The sequence below is a fragment of the Sorex araneus genome, chromosome 1 (genome assembly GCF_027595985.1).
Source record: "Sorex araneus isolate mSorAra2 chromosome 1, mSorAra2.pri, whole genome shotgun sequence".
NCBI classification, from domain to species: Eukaryota; Metazoa; Chordata; class Mammalia; order Eulipotyphla; family Soricidae; genus Sorex; species Sorex araneus.
In genome coordinates this window covers 418,897,412-418,916,994 of record NC_073302.1, presented here as the reverse complement: position 1 = coordinate 418,916,994, position 19,583 = coordinate 418,897,412, and the positions used below count along the sequence as shown (strand labels likewise).

Below are 19,583 nucleotides of genomic sequence, written 5' to 3'. Positions count from 1 at the left end.
ATGGGAAATATTGAATAAAAGAGGTGATGCATTTGTAGGAAAAACCCTCTTTATTGGGACAAGTCTAAGACTTTCTGAGTAAGTATAATCCTAAGTAAACTTGTCACTTATTCTGACCTTGATTATATTCCTTCATAACCACTTTACCATTATAGTATATTTACCTTAATATCCCCAATTTCAAACATTCTTTTTCCTCCTGGTTTATTTTGAGTATTTCCTGCTACTTGTGTTTATGAGGATAGGTTATCTTTTGGTGTCTGCTTCTATATTTTTTCTTTTAGTCTTGACATAGGTATCTCATTGAGTCTTAATTTCATAATTCCCAATAAAGGCCTTCTAAGCTAATCTCTTTTAACTGGGTCCTAGAACTGTGTGATGGCCATTATACTCTTCAGAAAACTGATAAGAGATCAAAATACTTCAGATACTTCATGCATCTTAAGACATTTAAGGACAGATTTCCCACTTGTCATTTAGTAATAGTATTATCAATAAATGGATTTATTTTTCACGTGTTATAAAATCAAGTTGATCTACTAACCATATACAAAACTGGCACTGTGGCAGCTAGAAAAGTGGTGGCCACAGCTGGAGGTTTATATCAAAAAGAAAGAAATTAAATATTTTTTCTATATTGTTTAGAGGACAATATCAATGACCAGTAAAAAAATTATCAGATGTTTCTTATACCTTAAGGTGCATTATCTTTAAGTTGATAAATGCAACATTTTAATAAAAAATATTGAGTAAGAACAGTCTATTTCAAAGCCTTTCTCTGTTTTGGTTCTGGTTATAAACCTAAACCCCGGCAGGGCACTATTTATCATAACACATATTTCAGACTCAAAGTGTTTTGATTTCTCTAGTAATTCAGAAGCAGAGGGGGAATGTAATCTTCATGCATAATGTTTGAATTCTTTCTATGGTCTTCACAAATTTCTCATTTCACTCTTATTTAGAAAACCAAAAATTCTAACTAGAGTTCAGGTTATAGGAACATAATTTGAGAACTCTTTTGATTCGTCAAAATTTTGCATATATTTTTTGGTGCTTACTATGTGTTTAAAATGTATTATAATTATGAATAAGATCAAATTAACTACTAGCCTAAAATGTATGTTCCTTAAGAGTAGACACTGCTTCTTACCCTGTTTTTGGCTCAGCAAATAAAGTAGAGGACCATGAAATGTCTACTGAGTAAAATTACACATATCCCCCAAGTGTAGATGAATCGCGTTTTTTTCTCCAGTTAGCTTGCAGAGTGAAGTTTCAAGGTTGAAATTTGCTTTTAGAACTCGTGGGGAGAAGTTTGGGACACACCCGGCAATGCTCAGAGTTTACTCCTGGCTCTCTGCTCTGGGATCAATTTGGTGATAGTCAGGGGCCCATATGTGGTGCTGAAGATCAAAATGAGTCTGCAGCGGGAAGGGCAAGCATTTTACCCACTCTGCTTTCTAGCCCCAAAGAGTGGAATTACTAAGTGCCAGTTTTCTTGCTGATATTTCTGTAAGTCTCTATCTGCAGGACCTGGTTGTCACTCTATCAGAGAAAGTAGAAGTATAGTGTGAAAGAGTTGAAAAGTTACGCTGTTACTTGGTGAAATGTACAATAGTAAGTGGCCCTCTGGGTATTCTGAAAAATGCTTATTCCCTAATATCTTTTCTTACCATACTAATGCTTTTTAGTAGTTCATATCACAGAGTTTCACACACAGCTCTTCAACACACTTTCATGCTAAGACTCATCTTGTGAAATTATTATGTAGTAGAAGCCTTAAATATGTGAGAACTCAGTCTTCATAGCAAAAAAGAAGTGCTGCTTCATTTGGTAAGAAGGAGAATATTGGCAAACAAAGCAAAAAAAATCTAGTTAATCACAATTTTTAACCACTATCTAGTTGACATGTGCCTGCTGTGCTAATTGCTTCATTACTTAATTATGCAAAAATAATAGCATCCACAGCAAACATAGCCCATGAAGCATTATTAAAATACAAAGAAACATGCTCTAGCCTCTTTAGTGCAAACATAAATATTTCATAATGAGGAACAGCACTGATTATATATTAGTAATGAGGATTTTTTTCAGCTAGCTGAGTTTTCCCTTTCAGTAAACCTGTTTAATGCTCTTATACACCAGGTCCTAAGACTGACTGTGCTTATGAATTTGTATTATGAATTTGCCACCCCACAAAATGAGGTTTTAATGTTGCTCTCATCTATTCATTCTCTTGCAAATAACTAGCCACTATGTGTTTGTTAAATATAAGTAAATAAGCAAGAGAATCAATCTAAAAATAAATAAACCAATCAACCAAAAGAACAGCCGTGAATCAGAGGTGGGGCCCAGGAATCATTTTACTCAGAAACAAAATAGTTGCTGCTGGAGGAGGAAGACTACAGCCATTTTCTAAAATCGAGGAATTGTCTCTCCAGGGATGTATTTTTAAATAAACATTTATCCTTGATTCAGTAAATTAATACTGCCATTTAAAGTCTTCCTAGTCCATAAATTTAAATGCCTTTTTAATTTAAATGACCTTTAAATGTCAAAATTTACTTTTTTTAATTTGACTTGTCCAAGAATTAGATTTTCCCCATTTACCACCCTCAAAATCAGAAACAGCCTTTTGTTTATGCTATTATCTTCATAATATTTAGCTTTCAAATTTGAATGGTTTAAAGATTCAAAGGTAATTTGAAGGGCAAAATATTTATAATTATTAGAGACATGCTAAATAAAGGTTCTATGACCAATAAATATATTTTTAAAATAGATTCTAAAATATGATCAAAAATGTAATTATGCCTTGAAAAAGTATTTGCGTTCCAAGAGTGTCTATTTGAAAGCAGGCAACAAACATCATCTGATGATCTCCACTGCATTTTCAATTTTTCATGTTTTAATGTACAGTCTTGCTTCTTTCCTATATCTACCAATATTTGCATAGTCATGCCCTGGCCGGTTAGCTCAGTTGGTTAGAGCGTGGTGCTAATATTTGCATAGTACTTACAATGTTCTAAGCACTTTGTTAAGACCCAGAGTAAAAAAATAAAGGTACGTCATTGTTCTGAAGCCTTATATGAAATATTAATATTGCAGGCAAATTAGAGTAGGAATCATAACCAATGCTCCGTCCTTCAAGGGATTTCAAGATGAAATACACAGATTCCTATCCCAGTCAACTAAAGGTTTATACTTTACTGTTGTTTTATACTTCCTTCCATTTGTTATCAGATAGTATTTGAAAGGTAACATATTTATGCTTGCCCTGCTCTAGATTCTATGACTGCAGCGATGAACAAGAAACACAAGGTTATAAAATAAGAAACTTGGCTGTCTCATGACTATTTTCAGGAGCAGTGTAAATGGTGTTAGATTCTCACTACTCATACAATTTAGAGGGACTGGAAAAGGCCTCTGTAAATGAAGTCCACAAGCATATTTCAAAGATGAAAATGAAATGCTGTTAACAAGACGCTCTCAATTGGAATCATCCAGGGACTAATATCTACCACTTGGGAGAGAATGGTCCAAGGTTCAGATAGAGGAGGGGGCAGGAAGTCATAGGGTCCTACCACAATTTTGGACATAACACTAAGGCCTGTGGGAAGATACTTTAGGGTTTTAAATAAGGAGGTGGCATGTTTTATTATGTTATTTGTATTTTCCATAACAGTAGCAAAATCACGATCATGATCACGATCACGAAATCCCATTGATCGTCGAGTGGCTTGAGCGGTCTCAGTAACCTCTACATTCGTCCTATCCTTGAGATTTCAGAAGCCTCTAAAGGCCTCAGGGTCAGGGTAATGAGATTCAGCTGGTTACTGGCTTTGGCATATAGATACACCATGGGAAGCTTGTGAGGCTGTTCCATGTGGGCAGGAAGCTCTCAGTAGCTTTCGAGTTTCTCCCAGAGGGAAAAGTAGATTATAAGATATTGCGCAAGCACAAAGTGGCCGCACGCTTCTGGGAGCTTGCTTTTAAATCTCTGGATGTTGGCCATTGATGGGATCACACACACCTGGGTTCCTCTGCCGGTACCTTCATGTGTGAGGCCTGTTCAAACATGTGGAGAGGGGCCTTGAGCATGGCTGAGCAAAATTAATACAAGAAAAAAGACTGGCAAGCAAAAACATGAGAGGTTTCTTAGAATCTGCTGCAGGTGACAGGTGCTAAATGGTGGTGGCAGCATTTACGCAGAGAAACGGATGACTTTGACAGTTCCTGGGGTACAGTGAAGAGTCACTGGTGATGGACAGGATGTGGCAAACGAGGGAGGTTTCAGTATGATGCCAGATTCCAGACTGAGCATTGAATGTATCACATTACTAATTTTTGTTCTTGGCAGTGTGTATGGAATTATCAAATAATGCCATCCAATTCAATTTTAATGTGTTAATAGCATGTTTTCTCACTTAAATATATACAGAAAAAAATCTCAAAAAAAAGGCAATACAATAAGTACTGAATATACCGGGTTCTGAAATAAAGCAACTGAGGTTGTTTGAAAGTTGTTCTTGGGCAACATTAGGACATCAACCCAGAATTTAATTTCCAAATTTTATCGTCTGCATAATAGCAATAGTATACTGTCTGAAATGAAAAGATTCTAGCAATGTTAATATTCATGTTGATAGGAAGCATTTCGAAAGTTTATATTCATAACCAAATCTTCTAGGTATTTAATTAAATGTTTTCCTTATACTCGAATATCTTCAAAATACTTGCAGATGGTCACATTAGAAATCCTTGCTATGTTGCCCAATTTAAAACTTGACATATTCACTAAATTAACAAGTGGACATAAGGTCAATCTTATAAGTTTATTAACTGTAATGCAAAAGAAGCCATGCTATAAGAGACTAAATTCTCTCTGCATTTACCATATGTACTACATGGCTGAAAACATGCATTATGGGACTGATCCTCTGGGTTTAAATACTGGGCTCAGAGTTCAAAACGAATTTTGATAAAGAGCCCAAACTTTCTTAAATCAAGTTTACTTAACTCCAAAATCAGTAACAGTAAGACTCATGAGATTATACATTTCTTAAATTATTTCCCAGAGGGGTGCTCACTGCTTGCTCCCAAGCAGTGCTCAGGTGATCTGGAGACCCCAGCAATTATTGCTGGCTATAAGGAGCAGTGATTCAATGTTCAGGCCTAGGGAGCTGAATCCTGCAGTACAGAGGATTATCTGGGCTAACTGCTGGTGCTGGAAGCCTTTAGGGATCTACCCTGTGAAACTTGGAGACCAGATGCTGCTGGGTTAGAAGCAGGGTTGGCCACATGCAAGGCCTTAACTTCTGTACTATCTCTCTGACTCCAAGTTGTTGTTGTTTAATTAAAAAATAAATTTTCGGGGCTGGAGAGAGAGTATTGTGCGCAGGGCACTTACCTTGAATGCAGTCAGACTGGGTTTGATCCCTAACATTTTATAGGCTTCCCTCAGAACTGCCAGAAATAATTCCTGGTGCCTTGCCAAGAGTAACCCTTGAGGATCACTGGGTGTACTCCATCACCCCAAATAATTAAATGCCATTATCTTCAGCACAAAATTTCAAAATTTAAGTCTTTCATATTTTTAGGCCACACTGGGTACTGCTCAGGGCCTATTCCTGAGTTTGTGTCCAGGGATCTCTCCTGGCAGTGCTCAGGGACTATGTGTGTTGCTGAGATTAGCATATGCAAGGCAAACATCTTAACTGCATACTATCTCTCTTATGCTACTTTAAAAATAGAATTAAACATGATACTGAAGTTTGAATCTCATTACTATGTGGATGGGCCAGCACTATCATAGAAAAGTGTCTGTCTTTTCCTTCCAAATGGTTTTTGCTATTCTTGACCATCTATTGTGAGCCTTACACTTAGTTTCTTTCTATATAAGTATGTTTTAGATTCAGGTCAAGTCTCTGTATGTGGTCCATGCTTGAAAAGTGATTTTCTCTGCATTAATAAATAGCTTCCCCAAATGGACTAATCTCTTTAGTGCTGCCTGCAAAGCTTTCCTAAATAGAAACTTTATAACTAGTAGCATTGCTCCACTTTAAGCAAACCCGGTCAAAGAGTGAGTATTATAAGAGCAACAGTGGACAAACTAGCAATTAACCTAAAATGTAAGACAGACATTCTTGTCTTATTTTGTTTTAGGGTCATACCAAGTGGTGCTCAGTCTTACTCCTGGATATTATTATTATTATTATTATTATTTTGCTTTTTTTGTCACACCTGGCAATGCACAGGGGTTACTCCTGGCTCTGCACTCAGGAATTACCCCTCCGGTGCTCAGGGGACCATATGGGATGCAGGGAATTGAACCTGGTTCGGCCTTGTGCAAGGAGAACGCCCTACCCACTCCAGCCCCCTAAGACAGACATTCTTAAACACCATCCTCTCAGTTCCTCTCTCCTCTGAGAAGAAAAAGACATTTTTTTTTAATACTTGAAGTGACAATACATAAACATTTTATTTATCTACAGTACAATAGATAATCAATCTATACCAGTGCTGTTACCAATGGGATTAATTTTCTTATTGTTTAACAGTGTAGGTTTTGCAGTCCCTTTAGTTAAAACTGATGACTCACCCTAGTTTAGTAGAGGAAGTGAGTTCTCCACAGTTATGGAAAATTCTCTGGTGAAAATTTTTGATATCAAATCAGGTAGATGAAGGACATAGAGTCCCTCTAGGTTCCTCACGCCTAAACATGGCAAAGCAGGACATTGACACCAACTCTTCGCTACACGATTTGGAGCAAGATAACCTAAGCTCTTCTTGCTCATTTACTCACCTATCAAAAGATAATTGAATATTCCATGATGTTGGAATGGCTCATGTATGCAATATTTGTATTAAAGGGCACTGAATCATTATCATTTGGTCAAATAAAATGAAAGAGACATGGTATGAGAAAGTGTGATCAAAATTTTAAAATTTTTCATCTTTTAATGAAAAGTAAGGACCTCCACATATTAGTAGTAAGCAGTAGTGTCTGCGTGTTTCTCTCTTAAAGTACTTCCAAAGTACATAACAGAACCATTTTTTTGTTATGCGCATTGTGTGCTTCCCCTCTCTAAAGACAATAGTAATTGTAATTTACAGGTTGTCTCTGGTTTTAAAATTTTATTTCTTTTAACTACTTTCAAGCTTTTAGATGCAAAGTGTACAGGAATGCAAGATGGATTTATTTTTTGGACGTATGTCTTTGCTCTCTACTGTTCAGCATGTATGCATGTACACTGCTGAAATTACATCCTAATGATAGCAAATTGCTGTGTATGAGATATTCTGTAGCATCCCCCCTTTTTTTAAGAAATAGAAAATTGGGTGACTTTAATAGCGAGGTTGCATTATGAATACAATTTACTGTAATTGCTCTTCTCTAATCTTATAGAAACCACATTATATCCAGAAGAGGTTATAAAAATATATAGAAATCCATTTGTCCTCCAAGAAATTTGTGGTCTTATTTAGAGTAATGACAAGAACCTGAAATCAGTTTGGAGTCCTGACATCAGGAATAGAGACAGTGTTCTAATGACTTCATTTTGAGAAGTCACAACATGCTGAATACATGAATAAAATGAGGACAATGCTTACTACATAAGGTAGCTATCATTTTAATCTTTAACTTCATCTCTTAGTAGGGATATTTCAATGTAGAGTCTGTACATTTGTATAACAAAGTTATACAATAACCCTGTTCCTAGGTTAAATTGAGAATAATGAGCTCTTTTTACTTGATAATCTTATTATGAGCTGATAAAATAATTTATATGTAAGCAAAATTGCTTTCTATACTTTGTCTATGTATAAAACACACACATGCAATGTCCAAACAATAATCATTCCTTTTTTATGTCATCCAGATATATAATTCCACAAAGTACTGTTTTAGAAAGCATTGCATCGAGTAGCATATACAATTTTATTTCCCATCGGAAGAAAATTCTAATGTTGATTTCTCTGTATATCCTAAGAAAGTGGAAATGCTCACATAAAAGCTTGCATTTTTAATGCAGTCTTTCACATTTGCTTTATTTTAAGCCTTTGCAAAGTAATGAGTTTTGATAACTTTAGACACCAGTTTTGATTTTAAAAATCACTAAACTTCAAATGGAAATGCATGGACTATGTGAACATTGGGCTACTTCATGTGGTGTATGCATGATTTCAATTACAGACAAATAGATCAGCTTTTCAGTAGAAAGAGCTGGTTAGGTAATGACAGCATATAAAGTTTGTAAGGAATTACTTAAACTTGAAAAAGCAGAATTTTATTGCACCTTATGTTTGATAAAATGCCTTCTAAATGAGGAAAGGATCAAAATAATACCTCAATAAAAATTTCAGGCATTTCTCAAGATGATTGGTATTCATTTTCTTTTCTATCAACAGTTTTTGGAACAGTTGTTAGAGAAGTACATCTAATCTCTTTTAAACTGCAGCTCCTTAAGGCTGATGTGATCACTAAACCAGAGATTTTCTAATTTACAGATTTAGTTAGCAGATGTAGTTAGCACTGTTCTCATAACATTAGCAAGCATATATACCTAATTTTAATTTCTTCCTTAAAATATTGTTGTAATCTGCTTCTGGCAAGAATAATTTTCATATTAACACAACATAAAATAAAATGCACAACTTTAACTTAGATATTTTAAAACACATGTGATTTATCTTAGAAAACCATAATGTGAAAAGTATATGATTTAAATGTCTTTAGATGAGACAACACAATTCTCATTACTGCATTAGTTTGGAATTTCTTAATGATACAAGCAATAAGAAGAAATTTTATTGGCATAATATGGACATTTTTATTTACTTTGTTTTCCTAATGACATTTTAATAAAAATGTTTGTAGCAAATTGTTAGGAAACAAACATATATGAACGTGTGCTGGAAGGGTTTCCATAGGATTCATGTCTAAAACAATGAATTTGACTGAATCACAGATTAATCTTTTCTGTGTCTGGAGTGATGGAAATTGAGTTTGATAGTTTTGGGGAAAGGAAACTGTGTACTTTAACAAAATGCAGCAGCAACTTTGATTCTTCAAATTACTTTCTATTTAGCTAAGTTTATATGCCGGGCTGGACCAATAGCACAGCGGGTAGGGCCTTTGTCTTGCACATGGCTGACCAGGGCTCGATTCCTCCATCCCTCTCGGAGAGCCCGGCAAGCTACTGAGAGTATCGCACCCACACGGCAGAGCCTTGCAAGCTAGCCATGGCGTATTCAATCTGCCAAAAACAGTAACAACAAGTCTCACAATGGAGACGGTACTGGTGCCCGCTCGAGCAAATCAATGAGCAACGGGATGACAGTGATGACAGTGATGAGAGTTTATATGCCACATTTCCTCTTTTAAGGATAGCACAGTTCCTTGATCATTTCCAAAATGTTAATTTGTGTTGGTCAAAGAGTAACTGTCTTAGAATATTAGGGTCAATAATGTAGAGATCTACAATATCATTATGAAAGTGACCTGCTAATTGCCTTTCTATACAGGATTCGGTGTTGAGTACTGTACGACAACTAATTGCCTTTCAGGAACTTCCCCTTAGTATCAGTCAGAACACTGAAATCATGTTCTCGTCTTTTTTTCCTTAAATGTCAATAATTGTGTGATTTTCTGTTAGTGCAGTTGTTCATAGGTCTTTAATTATGTTGTCTGTACCAATGACTCTCAAATTATAAATTTGCAGTTATAAACTGCAACCTTTACTTCTCCCTTGAACTCCAGGCTCATATGTCTGATTGCCTATTAACGTTTCCACTAAGACGCTCAATTGACACCTCAAACTTCTAACATTCAAAACTAAACATTTTCCACGCATCTGTTCCATCACAGTTCTCTTATTCATGTTGCTCAGACTAGAAACTTAATCAGCCCTCACTCCCTTTTCAAACAAACAACATTCCATCTAATAGCTCCCAAATGTATGCAGAACCTCCTGAATATGTACATATCTCACCAAGTTAAGGCAGCTACCCATCCAAGGTAAGTTAATATAGTTCTTACTTGTAGTATTGCCATAGCATTCTAACTAAAGTATTTTTTACCTTAACCTCGTCTAGTGTTTTATTCATTCATTAGTCAAAGCTTTTTATTTAAAGGACAATTCTGATTAATTTTCACTTCACTCAAAGTAGAATTAAATAGGTGTTTACTTAGTTTGCAAAATACGTATCACTTATCTGTGTCCTCTCCTTTAACCTCACTTCATCCTTGCTTATTCTGGGCCCATTGTCCAAGGATTCTTTGTAATGATTCTTAAGTTTATGGTCTCAACAACTTGAATAAGAGAACTGTGAAGGAACAGAGGGGTGGAAGTTGTTTAGTTTTCAAAACTGAACGTTTTCTTGTCTCAGAGTCCTTGAAGTTTTTTCTTCTGCTCTGAAATTCTTACAGATGTGTGCATTGTTCTTTCTTTGATTTAAGACATTACTTACTTGATCCTGTATCAGAGAATTCCTCCATGAGTTCCTTATCCTGACCATTTTTCTTAATAGCTTCATTGTATTGCTAATAAGATATTTATTATCTTCAATTTATAACTAAAATACAGTTCCTAATTCTGGGATTTTCCTTTATAGCTGTGGTTTCATCACCGTATAAGAACCATCATGGCATAAAGTAGAAACACACCTCTGTCGCCAACATTTCCACTTTGTAGCCTCCTATTCTACCAGAGTTCCCATTGTGGCCTAAATTTCCTCCACCACCACAAAATTGCCTCCATGACCCATACAGTAACTCCAGAACCTCTTTGTACTCCAGCACACTGCATTTCTTGTTTAGAAAGGGACCCTTTCATTTCACAATTATGCCTACTAGTAGGGTTATTTTCTGAGTGACAAATTTTAATCAACTGTATCAATTGTATCATGATCTGGACTGGAGTGATAGCATAGTGGGTAGGACATTTGCTTTCCACGCGGCCAACCCGGGTTCGATCCCTCCATCCTTCTCAGAGAGCCCGGCAAGCTACTGAGAGTATCGTGCCTGCTCAGCAGAGCCTGGCAAGCTACCCGAGGCATATTCAATATGCCAAAAACAATAACAAGTCTCACAATGGAGACATTACTGGAGGCTGCTGGAGCAAATAGATGAACAACCAGAGGACAGTGTGACAGTGCTACAGTGTATCATGATCATTAAAAGTTACAGAAGCAAATTCTCTCTTTTTCTCCCACTCTGCCTGTCTTCCATAACTCCTATGGTTTCGATTTTGTCCTACTTCTCAAGGCAATCACTCAAATAATATTTTTTATATCAATAACCATGACAAAATTTTTCTTTACTGTTAGATGGGCACGAGGCTTCACAGAATCCTCTCTAGAAATAGCTCTCTTTGGTTTCACTACACGCCCATCAATCTTATGTGACCAAGCATACATTACTGCAGCTACCTCTTCAACACATGAATAAATCACAAAACCAAAGCCTCGGGAACATTTTATTTGGGAGGGGTCTCTTAGAAGCACACGATCTGTAAGTGTGCCCAGCTCTTCAAAATGTCCTTTCTCAATTATCACCTCTAGTAAGAAAACAAAGGTAGAACACTTCATAACATTGAAACAAGACATCTTCAATAATTCAATGCCATTGGCCAAGCAAATGATAGCACAAATAAATAGGATTTACATCAAACTAATAAGCTTTTGCACCACAAAAGAAAGTAGAACTAGACTAAAAGAATTGAGAGAATATTTTCCCACCATCAGATAAAGGGTCAATATCCAAAATATATAACTCAATGGTAAAAAATTACAAGAAAAAATCAACCAGCCTCATAGAAAATAGAGACAAAGAAGACACACACACACATATATATATATATATTATATATGTATATATATGGTCAATAAGTATATAAGAGATGCTCTGCATCATTTATCATCAGGATATGATAAACAAATTAAGAACAACAATGAGAGGGGGCTGGAGCGATAGCACAGAGGGTAGGGCGTTTGCCTTGCACGTGGCCAAGCTGGGTTTGATTCCCAGCATTCCATATGGTCCCCCAAGCACTGCCAGTAGTAATTCCTGAGCTCAGAGCCAGGAGTAACCCCTGTGCTTCGCCGGGTGTGACCCAAAAAGCAAAAAAAAAAAAGAAAAGAGATACCACTTCACACAACTGGCATATTATTCAGCTATAAAGAAAGATTAAGTCATGCAATTTGCTACTACATGAATGAATCTGGAGAGCATCATGCTGTGTGAAGTTAGTTAGAAGGAGAGGCACAGACTCAGAAGGATCTCCCTCATGTGTTCGATATGAAGTACCATAGTTAGAGTATAACAAAGTCCCAAAGTCAGCAAAACTCAGGAACTGGTCTTCAATAGGACATGTACCACAGTGGAAGGATGTGGGAGTGAGGGGGGTAAGATCGGGCAAGGTGTGACTGGGATAATGTGAAAGGAAGTGAGTACTCTGGTGGAGGGTACAGTGCTGGACTGTGTTAGGCATTAAATTCTATCATTAATAGTATTATATAACACTGTGCCTATATTCACTAACATGTGTCTTTAATTTCTCAGATTGCTATTTATTGTAGATTAATTTAGTACTTTGGGTTCTTTCATACCTATAGAGCAAAGGCATGAAAATAACAATTGTTACTTGTCTGCAAACAAAATAATGATTTCTTCACCTATTTACAGTAGAGGATTTTAATGTAGTTTATTATAAGTTCATCTGGACTGTAGATAAACATAATTTTGATAAATAGAAAAAATGTTTAACATATTTGGGCACCGTCATCATCTTCTCACCAAAAACTGTAGATCAGGATGAAACATGTTATTAATACAATAGAAGCAGACAGCTCACTGACCATTTTACTCATTTACAATGACTATTAGAACATTGAAAAATTAACTAATGAATAAATCCCTTAGAACTGAATCAGCTATGGTAGGTAATGCTTAATAGGGATATACTTTTCAAAATATAACTTCTGAAAGTTGACAATCACCATTAAAAATAAAATCTTTACATTATAATTAAAACCATTCAATCAAATGTCTCATTGCTAAAACAAGCATTAAAGTCATTATATTAAATTATATTAAAATGGGATTACTACATATTAAATTGTCTTTCTCTTAAACCATATGAAAAGCTGTTGAAGAGTGAGAACTATCGTTCTACTCTGCACTCACGATAAACACAGTCTGGACACATTGCAGTTAATAGATAAAACAAAGTTCCTTTTAGGTTGCTGCTATACTAAGTACTATTTGAAGTTATCTGAGAATATAAAGGCCTTCTAGTATATGATGAAATTATACTGTGCACAAATGGAAGTGGATATGGACTGACTCTAGATAAACTGTTGGATGGACTCAAAGACACTGTGGCGTTTTATTATACATACCACAGTCCTGGAAGGAATCTTGGGGACCCTGAGAAAACAATCATGAGTTTTAAATTTAGGGGTTTCTTTGGAGCAATTTGTTTCTTCAGTTTCTTCAGTATATTACACTTTTCAAATAATATATTATATAATACATATAATATATAATATATAATAATATATTCCATGAGCAATGGGATGACAGTGACAGTGACAATACAGCTGCACCCAAATGTGCAGCACAGTCTACTATTGCATTATTTTCAAATAAAGTCCACCATTTCATAGAGTGGTGACATCAATTATGAACTGATTTGGAGATTTACCATTTTTGTGTGTATACACAAAACTCATTAACTTCAGGAACTGCCTTGGTTTCTACCACTAATCTTGTTTACTCTAAAAATATTTCATTAGAATTATGTGTGCCAATACAAGCAATGGTTAGTAAAATATACCTTTATGAAACCCGGTTACCTCCCAAAGGATATGTATAACATCTTTTAAAAGTTGCCATGCCTTCTCTTTAATGCATTCTTCCCTAATGATGCGCAATGGAGAAGTGGGTTTTAGAAATTTTTATTGCTTACCTCTGTCATTTATGAACTCTTTGTAGATTCCAAGTTTTCTATGCTGACACAAAATTGAGCCTGGCACATTTGTAAGCTATTTCTTTATGAACACTAAAAATGAAATGCATAAAAGTAAATAATTAAATATTAACACAGACTACACATTATTTTTTATTTGTTTTGGGGGCCACATCTGCTGATTTTGAGGATTTATATCATAGCTTTGTGCTCAGGGATCACTCAGAAGAGATTGTGAGAACGTATATGGTGCCGGGGATTGAACCTTGGCAAATACCTTACTATATCTCCGTACTATATCTCTGACTCCAAGAACATGCATTTTAAAGAATCATCTTAAATTTAAAATAAATGAGAGCCAAGTAGATAGTACAAGAGTTAAGGAACTTGGTTTGCATGTGGCTGACCCCCATTACAAAGTTTTCTAAGATTTTATATTGGCTCTTGCATTTTATTCCTTATACAGTCTTGATTCCTTCAAGTTTGCCATATGAAACTTATTCTCATGCAAATGCTTCCTGGATAGCACTTAATCCAAAAATCTTTGCATTTTTTTCATGATTTCTACTGAGTTTCCCATAAGTAATTTTTTTTCCTCATATATAATGGAAATTAATGAACCATTAACTTACGACTTTTCCATCTGAATTAAATGAATTACTGCAATCTCAGAATTAGAAAAGGGAGAAGGAAAGAAATCAATTGAAATATTAATATTGTATATGGAATAATGCAATATAAGAATGAAATTTCTAATAAAGTCCCAAAATAAGTTTGAATTATATATTATGTGAAATACTATTTTACATTTGAATTAATGGTAAAATTATGTGAAAGAAATAATATTTTTGCAAAGCTTACAGAAAAATACAGATATGAAATTGGAATGGAAGAGTGTATGCAATGTCTTTAATGAGATCATTACATCTTTTTGTTAATGGCAGTTGCCTTGCTTTGCTATTTTACAATGTTTTAATTTTTTCCTGCCAATTACTTATTCTGCTTCATTGATTCTAAGTGATGCAATACAGTAAATCATTTGATCTTAGATATCACTTATGAAGGCTACTCTTCAGTTAATTTTATGACAGCTATATACTATAGTTAGCTGTTAATTCTATACAATATGGACTAAGTTTCATTCTATTTCCCCTTGAAAACAAATCACATTATAGGCAAAATTTCAACTAGATGCTGTGAAATACACATTAGTGGGTTAATTTCTCAGTTGCGAACTTCATAAATTTTATTAAAAATTATGCTGTTCCTTTTTATAATGCAATCAAAACCACTTTCAAAAACATGCCATTCTCCCTCTATTATTAGATAAAGTTGAATTCTATTTTGACATATCAAATTTGTAATGACTATATATGCTTAATATCCCCCAGGGGTTGTTAATACTTTTATGCATATAGAATTTAACATCAATATTGTTAGGTATTTGAAAACAATAACAATATGGGTAAAATATGAGACTCCACTCACTGTATCACTGTCATTCCATTGCTCATTGATTTGCTCAAGTGGGCACCAATAATGTCTCCATTGTGAGACTTGTTACTGTTTTTGGCATATCGAATAGGCCATGGGTAGTTTGCCAGGCTCTGCCATGAAGGTGAGATACTCTAGGTAGCTTGCCTGGCTCTCTGAGAGGGACAGATGAATCAAACACAGTTCGGCCATGTGCAAGGCAAACGTCTTACCCGCTGTGCTATCGCTCCATAAGATGCATTATTTATTTTTTTCTTTTCGGTGGAAAAATTTGGGGAAATATTAGTAGTCAAAAAAGGTACAAATTTAGGAAAGCTGCATAATAACTAATATATTTTACTGGTAGGAGGATATAGTAAACAACCCTAACTTGAGATAAAACTACAAAAATATTCCTATTAAACTATTTTCAACATTAGTTAAAATGTAATTTATAATAGCGAAGAGAATGATATGTAGTCATGTCTTATTTTTGTTGTAAAATCTGTATCCTGAAATATTATACATGCAGTTAAAGTTAAGATCTTTTTATATTCACAATCTTCCATTATCTATTTACTATCAACTCTTCTAACTATGACTGCTTAAGATAACTTTCCTAAAAACATAATGATCACTTCACAGACTGTCAAGGTCCTAACATTTAAACTTAATTTTTAGTTAGACAATCATGTGCATAAACAAATATATTTTAACTTAATTTTGGCCTCACTTAAATTTTAAACTTTGGGCACATCAACTAGTATTCCTAAACTTGTTTTGTCCTTCTCCTCCTCCACAATTAACTCAAATTATTCTACAAGTCTACAAATTGCTTGCCTTCTATCTGTTCATGAATTATTTAAATTTTTTAGAACTTGGGTAAAATTTTCCTTATTCTGGAAATGTGTTTTTGTTTTTGTAGTTGTTTTTTTGGCCACACCGTTGGTGCTCAGTACTTACATCTGGTTTTGTGTTCAAAGACCCTGGATGCGCTCGGGGGTATTCTATGGGGTGTTAGTGATCAAACCTGGGTTGGCTGTATGCAAAGCAAGTGCTTTACCCACTACACTATATCTGTGGCTCCTGGAAAGATCTTTTGTAGTTCTTTTCTCTAAATATCTTTAAAAACTTATATTAATTTGACAAATTAATTTGTAATGATTCTGTTATTAATTTAACACATTTAAATTATGTGTTTCATGCTATCCTTTACCTACATGAAATACTGAATTTGTGTAAGTGTTACTGGCTCTTGGTAATCCAAGTATAATCACTGTGAGCAGAAGAATCTCAGAATCGCCTAAACATACTCAGACGAAATTAAATCTTCAGGTTGGTAAGATTTGTAGGTGATTAGCTGTGGAGAATCACTGCTCTGGAGAATGAAAATAAGCAACTCATAATATTGGTTCTATTCCATAGCAAGTAAAAGCAAAGAAATCAAGGCAGAAAGATAGAAGCATACACAAAGTTTCCACGGTGGATGATGTTAAAGTTAGGAAAGTGCATTACTAATAGCATCAGTGCTATTTAACATGACTCTAATCTCTACAATGATCAGAGTATATAGTACTCAGTATTTTCCTTTCACATAAAAAACACTATTTACATTGTTACATATTAGTTTTCTATAGGAAAGGGAATAAAATGCTATTTTCAAGTATGAGGGAATCACTAAATAAAGACATTAGTGTTTATAATTCTGCGATAGTTCTTCATAATTGCTCACATAATTGAACATATAATATTATATTGTTCATAATTCTGCTATAGATCCTTGAATATGTGGAAACTGTGATGTTTATAGTTACTTATGTAATTACTTTTTAAAAGAAATCATGACATCATGCATACTATATCCATGTAGATTATTTTATCATGAAATTAATTATATAATAATTGTTGAATAAATATTTTTTAAAAATTCCAATTTACCATCTGAAATAGCATCAAGCTGTCTCTCTTATAAAGGAATACTATCAATGTCAATATATTAGTTGTCATGCATCTCTGAACACTGAAGTTGATTTAATAACTTATTAATTAAGGCTTTCTTTTTAGACAGGTTTAACATATGTTGAGTTCTTCTACAATAAACTCAGACACATCAGTTGTAGGTTATTTAAAATCCAATACAACATGGCAATGAGCCATTCGCTTAAGTAAAGGATTATTTATTTTGGAATAAGTGACTTTTTTTTTTTCTAGTACAACACATAGAATGTATTGTAAAACTATCCATCATGGTTTGGCCAGCTCATAATAAACTAATGAAAAAATTATCCTTTGAGAAATAAGGCTAGTCACGTTTTACAAAAAAAGGCTTCTCTTCATTTTTCATATCATTGAATGCCATTCTTCAGATTGTCAAAGGTAGCTGAACTCTTTTTGAAATGATGAACAAAAGAGGAAGGAACTTTCTACATAGCTCACCTAGATTTTCTACTTTGGTCAGGTGATAGAGGTTGTAAATGAAGAATTCTAAATTTAATCCTTCAATCATTTTTTTTCTTGCATTAAGCTATGCCAAATTTTTTTTTTTGTCCTTTCAGTTTCAGATTGTTTTACCTGCTCTATGTTTTGAGCTGTTTGTATTTGGTAACAAACAAATTTGACAAGTTGAGTTTTGTTTGTTTGAAAAAAAGTCCTAATAACTAATATTATAACTATTTTATAAAAGGAATAATATTTTGTAATAGAATAAATTGGAAATTGAAATTGTAAATAAACTTGAATGAAAGCTCAATTCATTTTCATACTGTATAATTGTGAAAATAAAGTACCATAAACTTCAGACCATACTAATTTGTATTTGGGAGTCTCTAGGTTAAACAACATAAACAACTGAATCACTCCCAGAGTTATTATGAAGGTTAACTTCTCATCCTCCAATGTTTATATTATTTATAAGTGAAACTGTTGAAGGACCTGTGAAGAAATTACATACAGCTCTTTTATTCATATGAATTCAAGTTTTCTGAGGATCTTTACGTTTGCCTATCAAGATTTTAAGTTGCCAACTAGCCAGCTGATTTGGTTTAATACCTTATTACTTATTCCATCAATTTTTCTTCTTTATGCTTTTGGAGAAAAATTGACATTCTCCAAGATAGACTGCACACTGAGTCACAAAACATACCTCCATAAAATCAAAAGCATAGAAATTGTATGAACTATTTTTGTAGACCACTATTCATTGAAAATCAAAGTTAATCACAAACAGAACTGGAGAAAAAACCTCAAACACCTTGATATTAACAGTTTGCTACTGAACAACCAGTGGGTCAAGAGGAAATCAAAAGATTCCTGGAAAGAAATGAGAATGAGGATATTACCTGTCAGAAATTGTGGGACATAGCAAAAGTGGTGTTAAGAACAAAGTTCATAGCAATGAAAATGTCCATTAGGAAGGAAGAAAAGACCCACATAAATAACCTAACTGCATAGCTTAAAAAGTTGAACAAGGACCAATAAAGGGAACCCAAAGCTGGTAGAAGGAAGGGAACAATAAATCTCAGAAGGAGAAATTAATAAATTTGTATCTACAAAAATTAAAAGTAATAAAACCAAGAATGATTCTTTGAGAAAATAAATGAGATCAACACATAACTAGCAAGGCATACAAAGAAAAAGAGAGAGAACCCAAGTGAACCAAATTAGAAATGAACAAGGAGATGTCACGGCAGATAAGCTAGAAAAAAAGGATATATTTTCGGACTACTATCAACTCCAAAGGTTAAACCAAGAAGAAATGAAACATCTGAAGAGACCAATTACTACCAATGAAATAGAAATGGTAATTCAAACTCTCCCCAATAACAAATGCCTGCAAAAGATAGGTTCACTAGTGAGTTATTCCAAACTTTTAAAGAAGACTTATTGGCGACCCTTTTCAGGCTCTTTCAAGAAGTGGAAGAAATAGAAATCCTCTAAAACAGTTTTAAGGAGACAAACATTATCCTGATACTAAAAACAAATTATCTAATGCTTCCTTTTCAGCAGGTCTGATTTTAGGGGAGAGACTCTCCAAACAATAAAAGTGAGTTTTGTTGAAATGTTGAATGCAATCAAAGTGAAAGTAAAGTGAAATTTATTAGTTACACAGGCTGGGGGGCTAAGGGTGGGGGGGGCTAGGGA

The 19,583-nt window shown here is 34.5% G+C and overlaps 1 protein-coding gene across 1 annotated transcript in view; it reads right to left on the bottom strand.

Moving 5' to 3' along the window:
- The window catches only part of KCND2 (potassium voltage-gated channel subfamily D member 2), a 513,453-nt gene that overhangs the window by 125,463 nt on the left and 368,407 nt on the right, over nucleotides 1–19,583 (bottom strand). The gene's annotated exons all lie outside the window — the stretch shown is intronic.